Source organism: Eubalaena glacialis, chromosome 15, assembly GCF_028564815.1.
Source record: "Eubalaena glacialis isolate mEubGla1 chromosome 15, mEubGla1.1.hap2.+ XY, whole genome shotgun sequence".
Classification (NCBI taxonomy): domain Eukaryota; kingdom Metazoa; phylum Chordata; class Mammalia; order Artiodactyla; family Balaenidae; genus Eubalaena; species Eubalaena glacialis.
Window position 1 is genome coordinate 88,227,022 of NC_083730.1, and position 16,263 is coordinate 88,243,284.

Genomic DNA, 16,263 nt, shown 5'->3' on the forward strand with positions numbered 1-16,263 from the left:
TGGGGACAGGGCAAGCAGAGGCTTTGGAATGACGCAGGAAAGAAACCTGGACACCCCTTTGGAACTGGTGGACAGCGGAAAGGGGTCAACCAAAAGTCAGACTCATAAGATTAACATTTATGGGAACCTGACACTTTGGGAGCAAGAAGAACCAAGTGAATTCACGCCTTGGAAGTCTCACGGCTCCAAACACAAACCAGTGAAAACTCAAACTCTCAACCAGCGGTTCTCAACCAGGGGTGGTTTTGCCCTCCCCCCGCAGGGGGGCATTTGGCACCGTCTGGAAACGGCTTTGGTTGTTACAACCAAGGGTTGGGCACTACTGGCTTCTAATGGGTAGAGACCAGGGATGCTGCTGAATGCTGCATCTAGTGGGTAGAGACCAGGGATGCTGATGCCCAGGATGGCCCCACCACAAAGACCTGTCCAGTCCAAAGGTCAACAGTGACGGTTATGAGAGGGGAGGGGTTGGTGAGTTTGTTGGAGAAGACAAAGCGCCTTGATGGTGGTTGAGAAGAATCTAGAAATAGCTGCCCACTTTGTGAAGAAAATGTACAAATGCGTAGCTTAAACATCCAGGGGGAGCCTCTAAAAGGATGGAATACAACCTATAGTTTCTAGATGGCGGGGAAAGGGGAGCATGTGAAAGCCCATCCTGGGACTTCCCTGGCAGTCCGGCCGTTTAGACTCCACGTTTCTACTGCAGGGAGTACGGGTTGGATCCCTGGTTGGGGAACTAAGATCCTGCGTGGTACGGCCAAAAAAAGAAAGAAAGAAAGCAGCTCATCCTGGAGTATAAATACAAAAACCAACCCTGTCTCAGTTGAGTTTCCTCATCTGCCCTTTGAGACTGTTATTATGTTTTCTCTTTATTTTACAGACCAGGAAATGGAGGTTCCCCAGGTGGGTATGCCCAGTCACAACAGCAGTCAGGGAGACGCAGGGGTCACGGGAAGAGGGTGGCCTGGGCTCAGATCCTGGCCACATCACTTGCCAGCTGGTCACGCTGGGTGAGCAACTCGACCTCTCAGGCCTCAGAGTTTCCTCATCTGCAAAACGGGCTCATAAACCTGCCCCACGAGGTTGCCCCAGGAATGAGTTGAGATGGCCAGTATACATCAAGCAGGAAATAGAAGCCAGGTCCAGTGGTTTAGGAGATTTTAATCAAAGGAACCATGGACAGAGACGTGGGCAATGCTGGGCAGGGGTGGTGAGGCACCCAGGGGCCAGCACCAGTGGGGAGCTGTTGCCAGGGGAACAGGGGAAGGGCCTGGGGAAGGAATATCATACAAGGAGGCGGGGGAGCAACCAAGCCAGGTTCTGGGAATTAGGACGTGGACATCGTGACGGAGGGGACACACAATCATCATCATTACCGTTGGCTCCGTCCCACGCCCCCTCAATCTGGTTTGCTCCCCACTGTTCAATGCTGCTTCTCAAGAGAAAACCTGGAGCGTCGAGGGGTCGTTTTCTAGGTGGCAGCAGGATGGAAATGAGGTGCTGCCCTGCTGCGGGTCCAGGCCCCGCTGGTGGGCTCCTCAGAACGTGTTCCCGCATCCTGGACAGCCCCCTGCCAGCTTCTAAAAGTCTGTTCCAAGAGTTCAGGTTCAGTGCAAGGTTGCGGGCTCAGATGCCACCAGGGCACGTCAGCATTTATCGAGCGCAGCTGGCCTGGGCAGTGACACAGAGAATGTGTGTCCCTGCTCAGAGCAGCCACGACCCCAGGGGAGGGGGACGGGGACAGCTGCCAGGGAGGCATGAGGGCCCAGTGTGGCCAGATCCTTACTAGATTTTGCAAAAGTAGCTGAAATGCAGATTTTTCCATGAAGTCCCTTGATTTTTAAATATTGGCCACTAATTCAGGTCCCATCCCCCTTAAACACTGCGTAAGCCAAAGACAACAAGCCTACAGGCCACTGGTTTGCACCCTCTGGTCTGGTCCACGGCCATTCCTCTCCCCTGGGAGATGACCTCACACCGGCCTGGAGTTACCCTAGAACTCACCTGCCCCGGGTCACGGCCAGAGACACAGCCATGGCGGCTCCCTGCCAATGGGCCCCAGCGAACATGCACCTGAAGCTCACTGACCCTTTACCTGTCCCCAGAGCTCTGAGCCAAATCATCTCCACAAAGACGCCCCAAGCCAGCTGGCCACCTGGCTAAGTCAGGTCACCTCCCTGAGCCTCGGTGCCCTCATCTGTATAATGGGCCTCTGTGGGGCGTTGTGATCGTGGAATGAGGGTGTCCAGCAGGGCCCGGCACACAGCAGTTCTCAGTCACCAGGGCAAAAATCATCGAAACCAAAAAGAACAATAAAAGATGGCCTTGGCTGGATTCTCTGGGAGAAGGGAAGAGGCCCCCAAGACTGTCTTGTCTGTGTTTTCCTCTTGTTCCCAAGAATATCATGAGAGGTTAGCATAGGACCTGGGGGTAGAAGACCTGGGTTTGAATCCCAGCTGCCCTACTACCCTGCTGTGCAGCTTTTGCCAGCTCGCTCAACCTCTCTGAGCCTTGGTTTCCTCACCTGTAATCTGGGATGAATTTCTCCTTGTAGGAGGAATTTGTAGGGACTGAAAGGCATAAGATTAAGTAAGCACTAAGCACATGAAAAGGCACTTGAAATGTTAGCGTCCTCTCAGAAATTCCCCACGTCCTCTTTTCACCCACTTCCCGGTTTAGGTATCGAAGAGCTTGAACAAAAAGCTTTACACCTTTAGGTTTTCTGAGATGTGCGGTGCCTTCCTCCCCAAGTTCACGCAGATGTGTCTTGTACCAGCTCTGTGTCTCCTGCTCCCCAGGCAGTGTCAATACTGGCCTCTGCCCAAGGCCTGGCTGTTACTGACGTCACCGTGGGCAGCCTCGGGTAACCTGACCACAACCTGCCTGCTTCCTCCTCCAAGGGGAGGGGTTCCCCAATCCCTGCTTCCCTGCATCTGTGGACTTTCCTTCAATCCACCTGGAGGAGACAGCCACCGGGTGGCTAGAAAGGACACTCGGTGGGTCAGGGACTTTGGTCTCTTTTGTTCACTACTCTATCCCCCAGGGCCTGGCAAGGTATAGGCATTCAGTAAATATTTGCTGAATGAACTATGAAGAATCTATCATTTATGGAGTCCTCGTTATGTACCAGATACTGTGCTAAGTCCCCTCAATGCTTTGTTTCATTGAAATGCTTTGTTTCATTCCTTACTACGTTCCCGGGAGGTGGGTTGTATCAGTCAGGATGGTCTAGGTTATGGTGCAGTAACAAACAATCCCCCATATCTCAGTAGTTTAAAATAACAAAGGTTTATTTCTTGTTCATGTTAGAGAAGTCAACATGGGGCCATACTTTGTGGAGTCCTCATTCCGGGACCTGAGCTGATGGAGCACCCAAAATCTCAGACATTGCCTGTCACAAGGGCAGAGAGAAAAGGAGTTCTGAAGGTTCTCAACCCCACAATTAAATGCTGCAGCCCAAGAAGTGATACTCCACTCTCATCTCATTGGCCAGAATGAATCACATGATCTTACCCAGCCATGCAGAGGCCAGGAAGTACCTTCCTCCCAGGTGCCCAGAAGGTGAAAGTAAAAAGATTTGGTGTACAGACTACCAATGGCTACCACATTGGTATTTTTATTATCCTCATTTCTATAGATGAGGATATTGAAGCTCAGAGAGGTTAAGTGACTTGCCCAAGATCACACAGCTAGTAAACAGCAGATCTGGGATCCAATACCCAGCTCTGTCTGATTCTAGAAACTAGTAACTCAGCCGTTACCATTTATAAACCCCAAAGTATGAGCTGTTGTACCCTGTTTGTATATAAGATAAACACGTTCTGGGAGTTCCCTAGTGGTTAGGGTTCTGGGCTTTCACTGCCATGGCCCGGGTTCAGTCCCTGGCCAGGGAACTGAGGTCCCACAAGCTGTGCAACGCGGCCTAAAAAAAAAAAGATTAAAATTCATTTCAGTGAATTCGGCTGATGCAAGACACCTACCTACACAACTCCAGAAAGGGGCGTATCACCACAGTCACTTATACTTAAATTACACAACTAACAAGCAAAGGCAAATACTGCTCAAAAACAAATAGACTAAGTCCTGTTCAAGGCATGTTTGCTTCGGCCCACAGAGTATTTTATTTAATTGGAATATGTTGCCAATAATTAAAAATCAGGAGATTTCAGGTTTTTAAAAACCATCTTCTCTTGAAATTTAAAAAAAAAAAGGAAAGACCTGGCAGCAATAGCCTGCATTCCCATAAGGCAGTCGTCAGCATGACTGAAGACAAAGCTAGGTTCTCAGATGACAGAAAGGCAGCCTGGACTGGAGTCTGGAAGGAGGGGTGTCAATTAGCCCAGAACCCAAGACACAAAATGCTGCTCTCTTTAACTACAGCCTCACTTTCACACTTTAACATAATTTCATTGAAGTCTTAGCAATAATGGTGTCAACTGTGTACCTTTAAAAATGTTGAAAATGTGCCACTTTGGGGAGGGAAAGCATCGGCCGTCCCCACGCATACCCACCAGCTGTCTAGCTAAGCTTTGGGCAGGTAAAACCTTCTCCCACTAGCTACCTACCACTCAGAGACCAAACATCTGGGCTTCTGGGCATATTGACACTGTTGCCTTGCTCTGTGGGCTGAACTCGCCTCCACTGATCTACACACACCATTTAAAGAAGCTAGTTTTTTACAATAGGATATCCACCGGATGATTCAAGTGTGAGAATGCCCAGGCCATGGGTGACAGTGACATCTCCTGGTGATGTACAGTTTCACAGCTCGGCTCCATTAGACCTTGTAAATATTTAGATAAACTGCATCCTGAACGTTCGTGTTTGTTCCAAGAGTACTTTGTGATACATTTGAAAGTCTTTTCAGGACTTCCCTGGTGGTCCAGTGGTTAAGACTCTGTGCTTCCACTGCAGGGGACACGGGTTCAATCCCTGGTCGGGGAACTAAGATTCCCGCATATGCAGCCAAAAAAGAATTTTTTTTTTAATTTATTTATTTTTATTTATGGCTGTGTTGGGTCTTCGTTTCTGTGCGAGGGCTTTCTCCAGTTGTGGCAAGCGGGGGCCACTCTTCATCGCGGTGCGCAGGCCTCTCACTATCGCGGCCTCTCTTGTCGTGGAGCACAGGCTCCAGACGCGCAGGCTCAGTAATTGTGGCTCACGGGCCCAGCTGCTCCGCGGCATGTGGGATCTTCCCAGACCAGGGCTCGAACCCGTGTCCCCTGCATTGGCAGGCAGACTCTCAACCACTGCGCCACCAGGGAAGCCCCCCCAAAAAATTTTTTTTAAATCATAAATAAAATAAAGTCTTTTCAAACTATTTTCATCTTGAAGTGCATAAAATGTCCTTCTGTGTGACCCCCATGAGGACCTGTGAAATCAACACAGTAGGAATTAGAGTGCCTGTTGGAAGGAAGAGGGCAGGGGTGCCGAGGGGGCCAAAGTGACTTGCCTGCAGGACACAGCATGTCCAGGCCTCTTTTGCAAACAGCTCTGGCTTCCAAACCCCACCACCTGCCTAATCTCTGGGGCTGATATCATGGGAGAAACCAGATCCTTCCCCCAGACAGCTGCTGCTGCCACAGCCAGAGACCATAGGGCTGAGTATACCATGAACAGGACCAGAGATCTTAGTGTCTCATCTGGGAGTTCCTGTCCCCTAAAATGGAAGAAATTCCAGCAGCCCAGGGAAGAGCAGATGACACACACAGACAGAAGATCCCAGAGACCAGAAGAATGTTCCACAGCTCCGAAAGCCTGCCACAGGCCGGGCCACCACGTGAATGCCTTCCACGCCGCAGTGTTCCAACCCATCTGCTGAGATGTTTTCCCAGGGGCGTGGAAGTCCCATTTTGTAACGGAAGTTGAGGAGGTGAGTGAGATCCAGTTTGCAGAAATGTGCACCGTGGCCAACGTTGCTCACACATCTGTCACTTAAAGTCAAAAACAAACACCTCCATCTCAAAGGCCCCCCTTCCTGCTTAGCCGAGGACTTCTGGATGTTGCCAAGTTTGCAGCAGCTCAGGCTTCACGGCAAATGTGCCCAAAAAAATCTGGAAACATTCAGACTCCAAGACACAGCCATTTGGACTTCACCCTCCGGGAAGACACGCCAGACCTGGAACCCTCAGGAGCTGGCACCTGAGACAAGTCAGAGAAATGGCTCCCACCGAAGCAGTGGACCGTAGCCGTCCCTCTGGCAGAAGTGCTGGGTGGCTTCCTCCAGTCTCCCTGCCCTCCCTTTGGAGTTTTGTTGTGGGTATGAGAGAGCCAAGCGCTATTTTTAGAAATGTTTATTCTTAATCCTCTCCTTCCCCTCCCATTCTCGACCTCTCTGGAATGAGCCTGGATGTCCCCTGCTGGAGGCTTTTCCGGAGGAGTCAGTCGCTGGGCACACGCTGGATGGAGCTGGGATTGAGTTTGGAGTAAATGAGTTTTTCAATCTCAGATGCTCCAGAATCAGGACCCGTCTGTACAGTTTGCTTGGAAATGACGTTCCTCGAAGCTGGTTTCCCCAGCGTGATTCCAGAAGGGGATACAAGAGAGTAGGAGTCTCTGGTGGTCAGCAACAGTCACGAGTCCTGGTTAACTGGACCACAAGGAGATGAAGACAGCAGCAGCTGAGCACACGTGCCTTGGACCTGCCCGCTGAGCTTCAAATCTGGACCCTGACACTTTCCAACCGTAAGACCTTGGACGGGGACTTCCCTGGGGGTCCAGTGGCTAAGACTTCCAATGCAGGGGGCCCGGGTTTGATTCCTGGTCAGGGAACTAGATCCCACATGCCGCAACTAAGAGTTCGCATGCCGCAACTAAAGATCCCACAGGCCGCAACTAAGACCCAATGCAGCCAAATAAATAAATAAATAAATAAATATTTTAAAAAACAAACAAAAACTTGGGCCGTTTACGTTACTCTCTGTACCTGTTTCCTCATCTGTAAAAGGACAGTGACGGTAATAGCGTTTACCTGGGTTGTGAGGTAAATGAGATGCGCTCAGATCAAGGATTTAAAACAGTGCATGGCACGCAGGAAGCACTCAATAAATGTTACCAATGACCTGTTTTAGGAGAGGATGCCGGTCCACCAGGGCCCAGATGACTGGGCCGAGATGGACCTGCATCTGAGATTTTGATGAGGAACAAGCCCAGCCCTGGGGGACCAGCCCCGCGGCCTGGGCCCTGCATTCACCAGGAGCCATTCTCCAGACCTGGTTGAATGTACTGTCCTAGAGCCCGGCCACCCAGACTGAAAGAATCGTAGTCATTTCCCATCAGCTAATCCTGCCCTCTGTGGACATTGCTAATTAATAACTTTATAGACCCTATTTTTCACATGGGAATGCTACACATATTTTTAAGTGTAGAGACTCTTAACATGTTCCATGGAAACATACAAGGAGCACAGATTATGCAGCCCTGGTCTGTCAATTTTTCTTTTTCTTTCTTTTTTTTTTTTTTACTTTTAATATACCCAGAGCCTCAAAATATAGACGTGGCTCAGACGTGGCTCAGGCCCCCAGGCTGGCCAGACAGGCCCAAGGTGAGCCCAGGTCTTTGTACGCCGGACCAGGAGCTGCCCTTCGGAGGGCGGGCCCACAGCGCCCCCTGGTGACCAAAGCCTACACTTCCAGCATCTGGCGGCGCCCTGGGCGGGTTCTGAGGCCTGAATACAGGAGGGGGGTGAGGGGGGAAAGAAGGGAGGGGTGCGGAGCGGGGCAGCTGCACGTGGGCGGGCTCTGCACTCTCTCCTCCGGCAGCCACACCCCCCCAAAGCCACCACTCCCCCACCAGTCGTTCTTTTATTCCACAGAGACTTTGCACACACACGTTCCAGCCAGGCTCTTGGGGATGCAGCCGGGAGCCTCACAGACCCAGCACTTGCCCTCAGGAGCTTACAGTCTGAGGAGGGGGGCGCAGAGCGTAACCAAATGCTTACACACAAATAAAGATCAAAGAGCAAAGGGGCAGGGGCCTTGAGAGTGAAAAGCAAAGGGATGCAGCCTCCCCTAAAGGGATCACTTAAGCAGCAAAAAGGACGGAGAAGCCAGGAAGGTGCCTCAGTTTCCCCACTTGTAAAACTGGCCTGATTCTCCTGCCCCGCCATCTCACGGGTGCTCCGAGGGTCCCGTGGCAAGAGCAGGGGGCAAGAGAGACTTTGTAAACTGTAGAGCGCCTCCTGCCGAATGCCTCTGCATCCCGCCTGCCCCCCATCGCAATTCCCCACACAGCCAATCAGCGATCACGTTGCTGCCCAGCTTAAACCCTCCAATGGCTCCCATTGTACTAAAATCCAAACTACAGGGCCCCGCAGTGTTTAGCCCCTGCCGAGCTCTCCAACCTCGTCAGCCTCAGTTTACTACATTCTAGCCACGCCCCACTCATTTCTGGTCTGCGTGTTGCTACCCCAGGGACTTTGCACGTGCAGCCTCAGTTCGTAACGGGCTTTTTTCCTGATCCCTTCAAAATCCTTCGGGAATCAGCATAAATGGCCCTTCTCAGGGGACACTTCTCTCATCTAAGTAGCACCTCCCTCCCCCAAACACCTCCTCTCCTCACGGCACCTGTTTTCTTTCTTCGCTTGCAGCCATCACTCTCTGGAGTTATCTCACTTATTCATTTACTTGTTCACTGTCTCCCCCACCCGAAGATAAACCCACGAGGGCAGGGACCTCTCCTGCTTTCTCCACCACTGTATTTCTGAGGCAGATAACACTGGTGCTCTAACAAATCCAAATAGACACCTTTTGACTGTTTCTGCGTCCCCCTGGTTTCCGGATACTTTCGCATTCAAAACCCAGTACCTGCTGGTCTTCCTCGGAAAACTGCGCTCTCTGTCTGCTGGAGCCGTTTGCCCTCCTGGGACAGCTCTTGGCCAGGAATCTATGTGTCAGCATCTCCAACCCAAGACAACTCCCAATATATACTCGAGAGTCTGACACATAGTGGGCACCCAGAAAACATTTGTTGAATGAATGGATGGATGGATGGATGGATGGATGCATCTACACAGCCCTCTGAGTTTGACTCCCTCTCAGTGCCCAGCCAGTGCTCAGCACCCAGTAGGTATCTAATACATGCTTGCTGGAGGCTCAGCATCTGAGATCTTTCACAATAGTCCTGGACCCCGTAGAGAATGCTCACACAGCCATTTCTATTCCACCCTCACAAGGCTTCTTGGGGATTCACAGAGCAGCGATCTTCACTCCCATGGGTGGGAAACCCGAGGCTCAGAGAGGTTACAGATTGCTGCAAGGCTGCCCAGCCGCTGGCACAACTGGATTAGCATGCAGGTAGCCTGCCTCCAAGGCCAGAGCCCTTTCCTTTACATGCTAAGGAAGCGCGAATATCCCATGACCCTGGTTTTATTTTAGGAGGGTCACTCTTGCCCACGGGACCCTTGGAGAGTGTCAAGGTCCCTTTGAAAATCTGAAGAATATTAAGAAAACGCTTCCCAGAAAAAAAAAAATGCTCAGACATAGGCATAAAATGAAATTTCTGGAGGTTGCAATTTCCGGAAGCCAGACTGTGACCCCCAGGTAACACCCCACCAATTTAAGGAATTTAAGAGGTGATCTCAGCACCTCTGAGAACGCGGACCTCTGAACAACCTGTGTGCGCAGCTCGCCCCCCAGTGGCCGAGCCCGGAATTGCCGGGAATTGCCCGGAAGCCCAGAATCGCAGCCAGAAACGGGGAAGGATTTTCCCAGCAGCCCGCGAGAAAGGAACTTGATCCTCCAGGTGCGGGAAAGCCGCACAAGGATTTAAACAAGGGGATGAACCTGCTGATAGTTTACATTTCAGGAAGACCTCTCAGGCCGCTGCTTGGAGAACTGACCGCACAGGACACTTGTGGGAGCCAAGTGGGCCAGGCTGGCAGAGACCCCAGGGGTATCAATCAGGACAGCTCTGGAATAGTTGGCTTGAATGCAGGGTCCCCAGTGCTGAACCCATCATGCGGGGCCTCTTTTGAACTCCACACTCACCCTGCCAGGCAGGTATTAGATTATTCCCCCCCTTTTTTTCAGACAAGAAAAGCCACCCTAGTAACTTTAGTCACAGTGCATAGCGAGCACTCGATAAATACTGGTTGAAAAAGTGACCATCTGAGTTAGCGAAGGAATAGAGAGTAACCATCTTGGTTAAGCAATTTTCCAGTTTCCCGTGCAATTGCAGGTACCAGGGATTACATTACAGGCCCTTGGGGTTTAGGGGCTCCAGCAACTGGAGTTAGGACTTGTAGTATTCTAGAACATTCTATTATCATCTAGGGTACAGACGCAGCAACCCAGGAATTCCAAGAGGGGGGAGAGCTGAGTGACCAGAAGTGACCAGGAAGGCTTCCTGGAGGAGGGGGCATGGTTGGAATTGAGTCTTTGATGACAGCCAGGACTGAGCCAGACAGAGGAGGGGAACCTTCCACACACTTATTCCACAGGCAGAGTGGAAAGATGAGGGAGCGCAGGACACAATAGGCACAGTGCAGTGTTCTCAAATAGGGCAGGTCTGGTAGCACCTGGAGGAACATCTTTAAGCTGTAACAGTTAAGTATTTTTTTTAATATTTTTTCTTTTTTAATTGAGGTAAAGGATGTACAATATTGTGTAAGTTTCAGGTGTATGACATAGTGGTTCACAATTTTTAAAGGTTAAAGTCCATTTATAGTTGTTGTAAAATATTGGCTGTATTCCCTGTGCTGTATAGTATATCTTTATAGCTAATTTTTTTATACATAGTAGTTTGTACCTCTTAGTTCCCTACCCCTATCGTGCCCCTCCCCCCTTCCCTCTCTCCACTGGTAACTACTAGTTTGTTCTCTACATCTGTGAGTCTGTTTCTTTTTTGTTATATTCACTAGTGGTTTTTTTTTTTTAATATTTATTTACTTATTTGGCTGCACCGGGTCTTAGTTGCAGCATGCGGGCTCTTAGTTGTGGCATGCGGGATCTAGTTCCCTGACCAGGAATCGAACCCAGGCCCCCTGCATTGGGAGTGGGGAGCCTTAACCATTGGACCACCAGGGAAGTCCCACTAGTTTGTTTTATTTTTTAGATTCCACATAGTTAAGTATTTATTTTCATGGATACTAGAAAAACATAACTTGCCTGTTGGACCCACAAGTTCAGATAAAACTGCTTTTTCAAAAGAAACAAACTTTTTACAGAAAATTTTTCTTTTAAAAGAAAATTTAAGTAAAAAAGTGGATCAAATTGAAAAAAAATATTGTTAGCAGAGTCACATAGTGGGTGGGGTTGCGGTGTAAAGTGAGAGGGTAGGAATCAAGCCTCAGGGTCAAAGACACCCCTGAGAATTCCTGAGGCCACGAGGAGGCCTGATGCCACGTCCCTTAAGGTGGCCTCACAGCCCGTCCTTCCCGTGTGGGACCAGAGGGAAGTTTCCCTCTGAGCCCTGGATGAAGTCACTGGCTGGGTTTAGGGACCACAGTTGTACCAAAAAAAAACCCCACAAATCAGCTTGAACCTTACCAAGATCTTCACACAATGAGACATGTGGAGGGTAAATTCACCTCTTCCGTCCCATGTTCCCTTGGGACACACACACATACATACACACACACACACACACACACACACACACACACACAGCAGAATGCTTTATGGAGATTGCCTCTTTTTTCTCTTTATGAGCAGGCAGGGCTGAATGCAAAAGTTGCAAGTGTCTGTGATGCGGCTTGGACACAGGGAAGTCAACAATCCTCTCAGTGGTCATCAGACTCAAGCTGGGGAACGCTTTTCACCTTCCGGTCTCCCCAGGATCAGGGCCAGGCGGCAGGCGCCCTTCCCCAGGCCCCAGACCCCGCAGCAGGCAGGCGCAGCTCTCCCCAGCCCTCCAGCCCCAACCTGAGGGACACTCCCAAACACTGGTTTCGAGAACTGATCTAAAGATTGAGTAATCTTTTTGCAGTTCTTTTGCAAGTCCGTGGTTTCCACTTTGCTGCCTTCTAGAAATGTGAAGAAAGGTCAGATGGACGTGTCAGCTGATAAATCAGTAAAAATACTTTTTGATGACAGATTGTCACCTGATTTTTGCCCATTACTCAGCAGTATAAGAATTGAGTGACTCTATCAGGATATTCCTTCCACTGCCAGCTATTTACTTATGTAAACAAGGCTTCTCTGCACTTATACTAAATAAGAATAGAATCGATGACAAAATTGGTCCCATCCTGGCAGTAACAGTCATTCATAGATACATAAATTAGTTGGGGGTAAAGAGGAAATCGCCATCTCATTAGGAGACGTATTTCCATGCAAATAAAAAACACAATGTGATACCACTACAAATGACGACAGTTTTTTAAAAACTGGAAGTACCAAGGTATCAGCCTGTATGCAGAGCAGGTGAAACGATCATACCTTGATGGTGGGAATGCAGAATGGTGCAGCTACTGTGAGTATTGTCAAACACAGACCTATATCACGTGTCACCTTATGATCTAGCACTCTCACTCCTAGGTATTTTACTTAAGAGAAGTGAAAATTGGGAATTCCCTGGTGGTCCAGTGGTTAGGACTCGGCGCTTTTGCTGCCATCGGCCCGGGTTCGATCCCTGGTCAGGGAACTAAGATCCCGCAAGCAAAAAAAAAAAAAAAGAAAAGAAAATATATGTTCACACAAAAACCTGTACATTCATGTTTGTAGCAGCTTTATATTCATAATCGTCAAAAACTGGAAACATTTGAAATGTCCTTCAACTCATGAATGCTTGGAAACCTGTGGTATGTGCCTACGATGGAATTCTACTCAACAATCAAAAGGGGGTCGGGGTAGTGGTCCACGTGGAGGCTATGCTTTCTAAACAAGAACTGAATTCACACAGAATTTATATAAAATGTTAAATATACACAAGTTTAAATTTTAGGGACTTCCCTGGTGGTGCAGTGGTTAAGAATCCGCCTGCCAATGCAGGGGACACGGGTTCGAGCTCTGGTCCGGGAAGATCCCACATGCCGCAGAGCCACTAAGCCCGTACGCCACAACTACTGAGCCTGCGCTCTAGAGCCCACGCGCCACGACTACTGAAGCCCACACACCTAGAGCCCGTGCTCCACAACAAGAGAAGCCACTGCAATTAGAAGCCCGTGCACCACAACGAAGAGTAGCCCCCGCTCGCCGCAACTAGAGAAAGCCCGCGCGCAGCAACGAAGACCCAACGCAGCCAAAAATAAATAAGTAAATAAATAAATAAATTTTAAAACAAGGGAAAGGCAGGTCTGCAGCCCAGTCTCTGAGAGGCACTCACGGCAGGAACCAGAAAGGAGCTACTGGCTAAGAAAAGAAGAGCCCGGGGCTTCCCAGGGAGCCCTCCCGTCCCCCCCCCCAAGACAGGCTGTCACAGACTCAATCAGTCACTTTTTTAAAAGGTTTATTATTTCAACTGTGAATTATTTTTAAAAGATGATAAAATCCATTTCTCTTCCAGTAGAAAAGAGACAGAGGTTTGCCCCAGAGACCAGGAGCCCCGGGCAGACGGGTCACCCGACCAGACACCCAGGCTGATGGGCCCGGGGCCTCTCCACCTCCGCCCTGGCACCGAACAGCTGAGGACCCTGGTGGGGGGCAGCTCGGGGGCACAGCCTCCCGCCACCCCAGCCACGGGCGGCCGGCTCAGTATACATGATGATGTCAGTTTAGGCTGGAGGGAAGGGGCCCAGACACCCAAATCTGGTGCCTGTGTAGACTTCAGGGAGATCACGATCCTGCAGGGGGTTAAGGATGTGTTCGGAGGCATCTCCGTTTTGAGGCCCAGATCGGTGTCCAGTGGCCACAGCTCTGGGTCCGGGCTGGGCGCTGAGCCATGGCCCGCTGCCCACCTGGCTGGGGCACAAGCAGTCTGCACTCCTGGGCTAGGTTTCGGGACAGTGGCCAGCCCCTCGGAGTAAAGGCCCTGTCCTGCCTGGGCGAGCCACCAGGCGGGGGCTGCAGTGTTTCGAGACTGATGGAAAGGACCGCTGGGGAGAGGTGACCTGAGCCCTTAAGAGCCCAGGCTGGCTCACCCAAGGGAGGGGACCCCGTGCCCACACCACCTGTGGTCGGGCCTGTGGATCACTTGGAGAGAAGGTTCCGGAACAGTCCTTATTGACGAACCTCTCCCCAAGTCCCCTCAGCAGCGGCTCCATCCCTGAGTGTCTGCACACACCTGTGCACACGCGTGGACACGTGATGGGGGGGTGTGCAGTGCGTGACAGGCATGTGGTAGCAGGAGGGGGGCGGCTCAGACTTTGGGATTAGTGGGCTGTCCGCTGAGAGAGTCCTGAAGAAGCGGGGTGTAGGGGCTGGAGAGCTGGTCTGGCTGAGTAGCCAGGCTGGGCTGGCTAGCGGCATCTTTGGGACCCTGTGGAGAAAAGGGGAGGCGCTGCATCACTAAGCCCCGCCCACCAAGCCCCGCCCAGACCCAGGCCCCGCCCCTGTACATCCTCCACCAGCATGGAAACCCCCCTTGGAGCCCCCATCTGCAGCCCCCCGCCATCAAGCTCGAGATGAGAGAAGACTGGAGTGACCTACAGACTCCTGGGACTCCACTACAAAGGGTCTCTTCATCTCATGAAACACCATCTTGCCCTGCTCTCACCCATCTTAGAGATGGGGAAACTGAGACCCTAAGGAACTTGCCTAATACAGTGAGAAGGGCAGAGCAAGGAGTCCAGGGCTTATATAAGCAATACTGTTAACACAGAAAAGCTGGAAACCACCTAAATGTCCACTGATATCAGAACGCATTTAAAAGACAGTCACAAGATGGTAGTCAACATACACAGTTGTCACACAGAAAACTGAAGAGGGGAAATCCAGCTGCGGAGTGATACATATAGTTTGACACCACGGAGGTAAGCTTTTTAAAAATTATCTACCGTTCATGGATACATATATACAGATTTAGAGGGGAAGAAACATGCAAACACCAAATTCCTAGCGATGGATGTCTCTGGGGAGAGGGGGCGGGGCAGTGGGACTTGGCGAGGGGGGCAAAGGACACACAGGGAAAAGGTGAAATACGACAAAATGTTAACAGGGTTGTTGAGTCTGGGTGAGAGGGAACTCAGAGAGTGCAGTTCATCTAGTTTTACATTTTTAAGTTTCTCAATTTAAGGAAAATTTTAAAGGTAGCCATGATGATAAGAACTGGGGGCAACTTTTCATCCCCCCAAGCCCTCTGTCTTCCTTCCCCTCGAGGAATGGAGAGACTTCCTTGCCCAGCAGCTGTGGTCGGAAAACCCCAGACGCGCCTACCCACTTGGGCCTTGCTCACAACCCCCAGGGGCCTGCTTCACCGCGGAGTGGGATAAATCAAACCCCACTCAGGGTGGGGAGGGGTGGAGGACTCCTGACTCCTCTCCTCCGGGACAGAGCTCAGGCTTCCCCGGACCGAGCCACATGCCAGCCAGGGGCGAGGAGGGGTGGGCGTGCGCCCCTGCCAACACACCCCCCCCCCGACACAGAGGCAGCATGAGACAGCGGGGGTCAGGGGGGGATTCTTAGCGATGTGGGCCCAGAGAGCCACGACTGGAGAAAGCCTCGCTCAAAAGTGCAAAGGGGAAACTGCCTTCCCAAGAAAGACACATGTACAAACCCTGAAAGAACCAGAACCCGAGGCAGATTCCGTCTCCTCCTCCTCCCGTTCCCTAACACTTCCGTTTAACTGAGGAACGAGGACTTGGAATTCATGAGAGAAAGATTCATGAGACGGCAAGAGAGATCCTGGAACATGTCCCTGAAGGGCTGCCCAGTACCATTGTCCAGGCTGTTCACTGCACAAGGGCACCCAGCCAAGTGGGTATAAACGGGTTGTACTCTGTTTGCCAAGCCCTCAGCCCTAAAGCAGGCCATGTCTGCACAGAGGGGCTATCCTTTCTTATTCACATAAAAACACCCTTCTGGGCTAGTGGAGGCCCCATGTCCTCCCTTTCCTGGAGCAAAGCAGCCCCTCAAGGCCACCCCCATGCCCAGACACAGGGCAAGGTATAGGACCTCCCCCAGGGACTCAGCACAGGCTGGAGGCCGAGCTGCAGGGACTCCAGGTCTCCAGGACCACTGGCCGCTTCCCAGGTGCCTGGCCCTCTAAAGCAGACCCGACAGGACACTCCAGGACACTGCCTTCCCCAAGTACACGTGACCGGGGGTAGGGGTCTCATCCCGGCCTAAGGCTGACCTGCCTTCCAGAAGACAGGGCAGTAGAATCTCTTTAATCAAAAACTTCCCTAATAACTTGACATTTGGATTCTGTTGGTAAAATCAAGAAGGG

The 16,263-nt window shown here is 50.9% G+C and overlaps 1 protein-coding gene and 1 non-coding gene across 2 annotated transcripts in view; one reads left to right on the forward strand and one right to left on the reverse strand.

Annotated features, from left to right (window-relative positions):
- Nucleotides 1-12,509: 12,509 nt before the first annotated feature.
- On the forward strand, nucleotides 12,510-12,582 carry TRNAK-UUU (transfer RNA lysine (anticodon UUU)). Its single transcript has one exon. It is a non-coding gene; the product is annotated as a tRNA-Lys (tRNA).
- Nucleotides 12,583-13,389: 807 nt separating this feature from the next.
- Nucleotides 13,390-16,263, reverse strand: part of SCARB1 (scavenger receptor class B member 1) — a 77,236-nt gene continuing 74,362 nt past the window's right edge. Inside the window, exon 13 of the mRNA XM_061169349.1 lies at nucleotides 13,390-14,355. The gene's annotated coding sequence lies outside the window, so the exon portion shown is untranslated. The remainder of the gene's footprint in view (nucleotides 14,356-16,263) is intronic.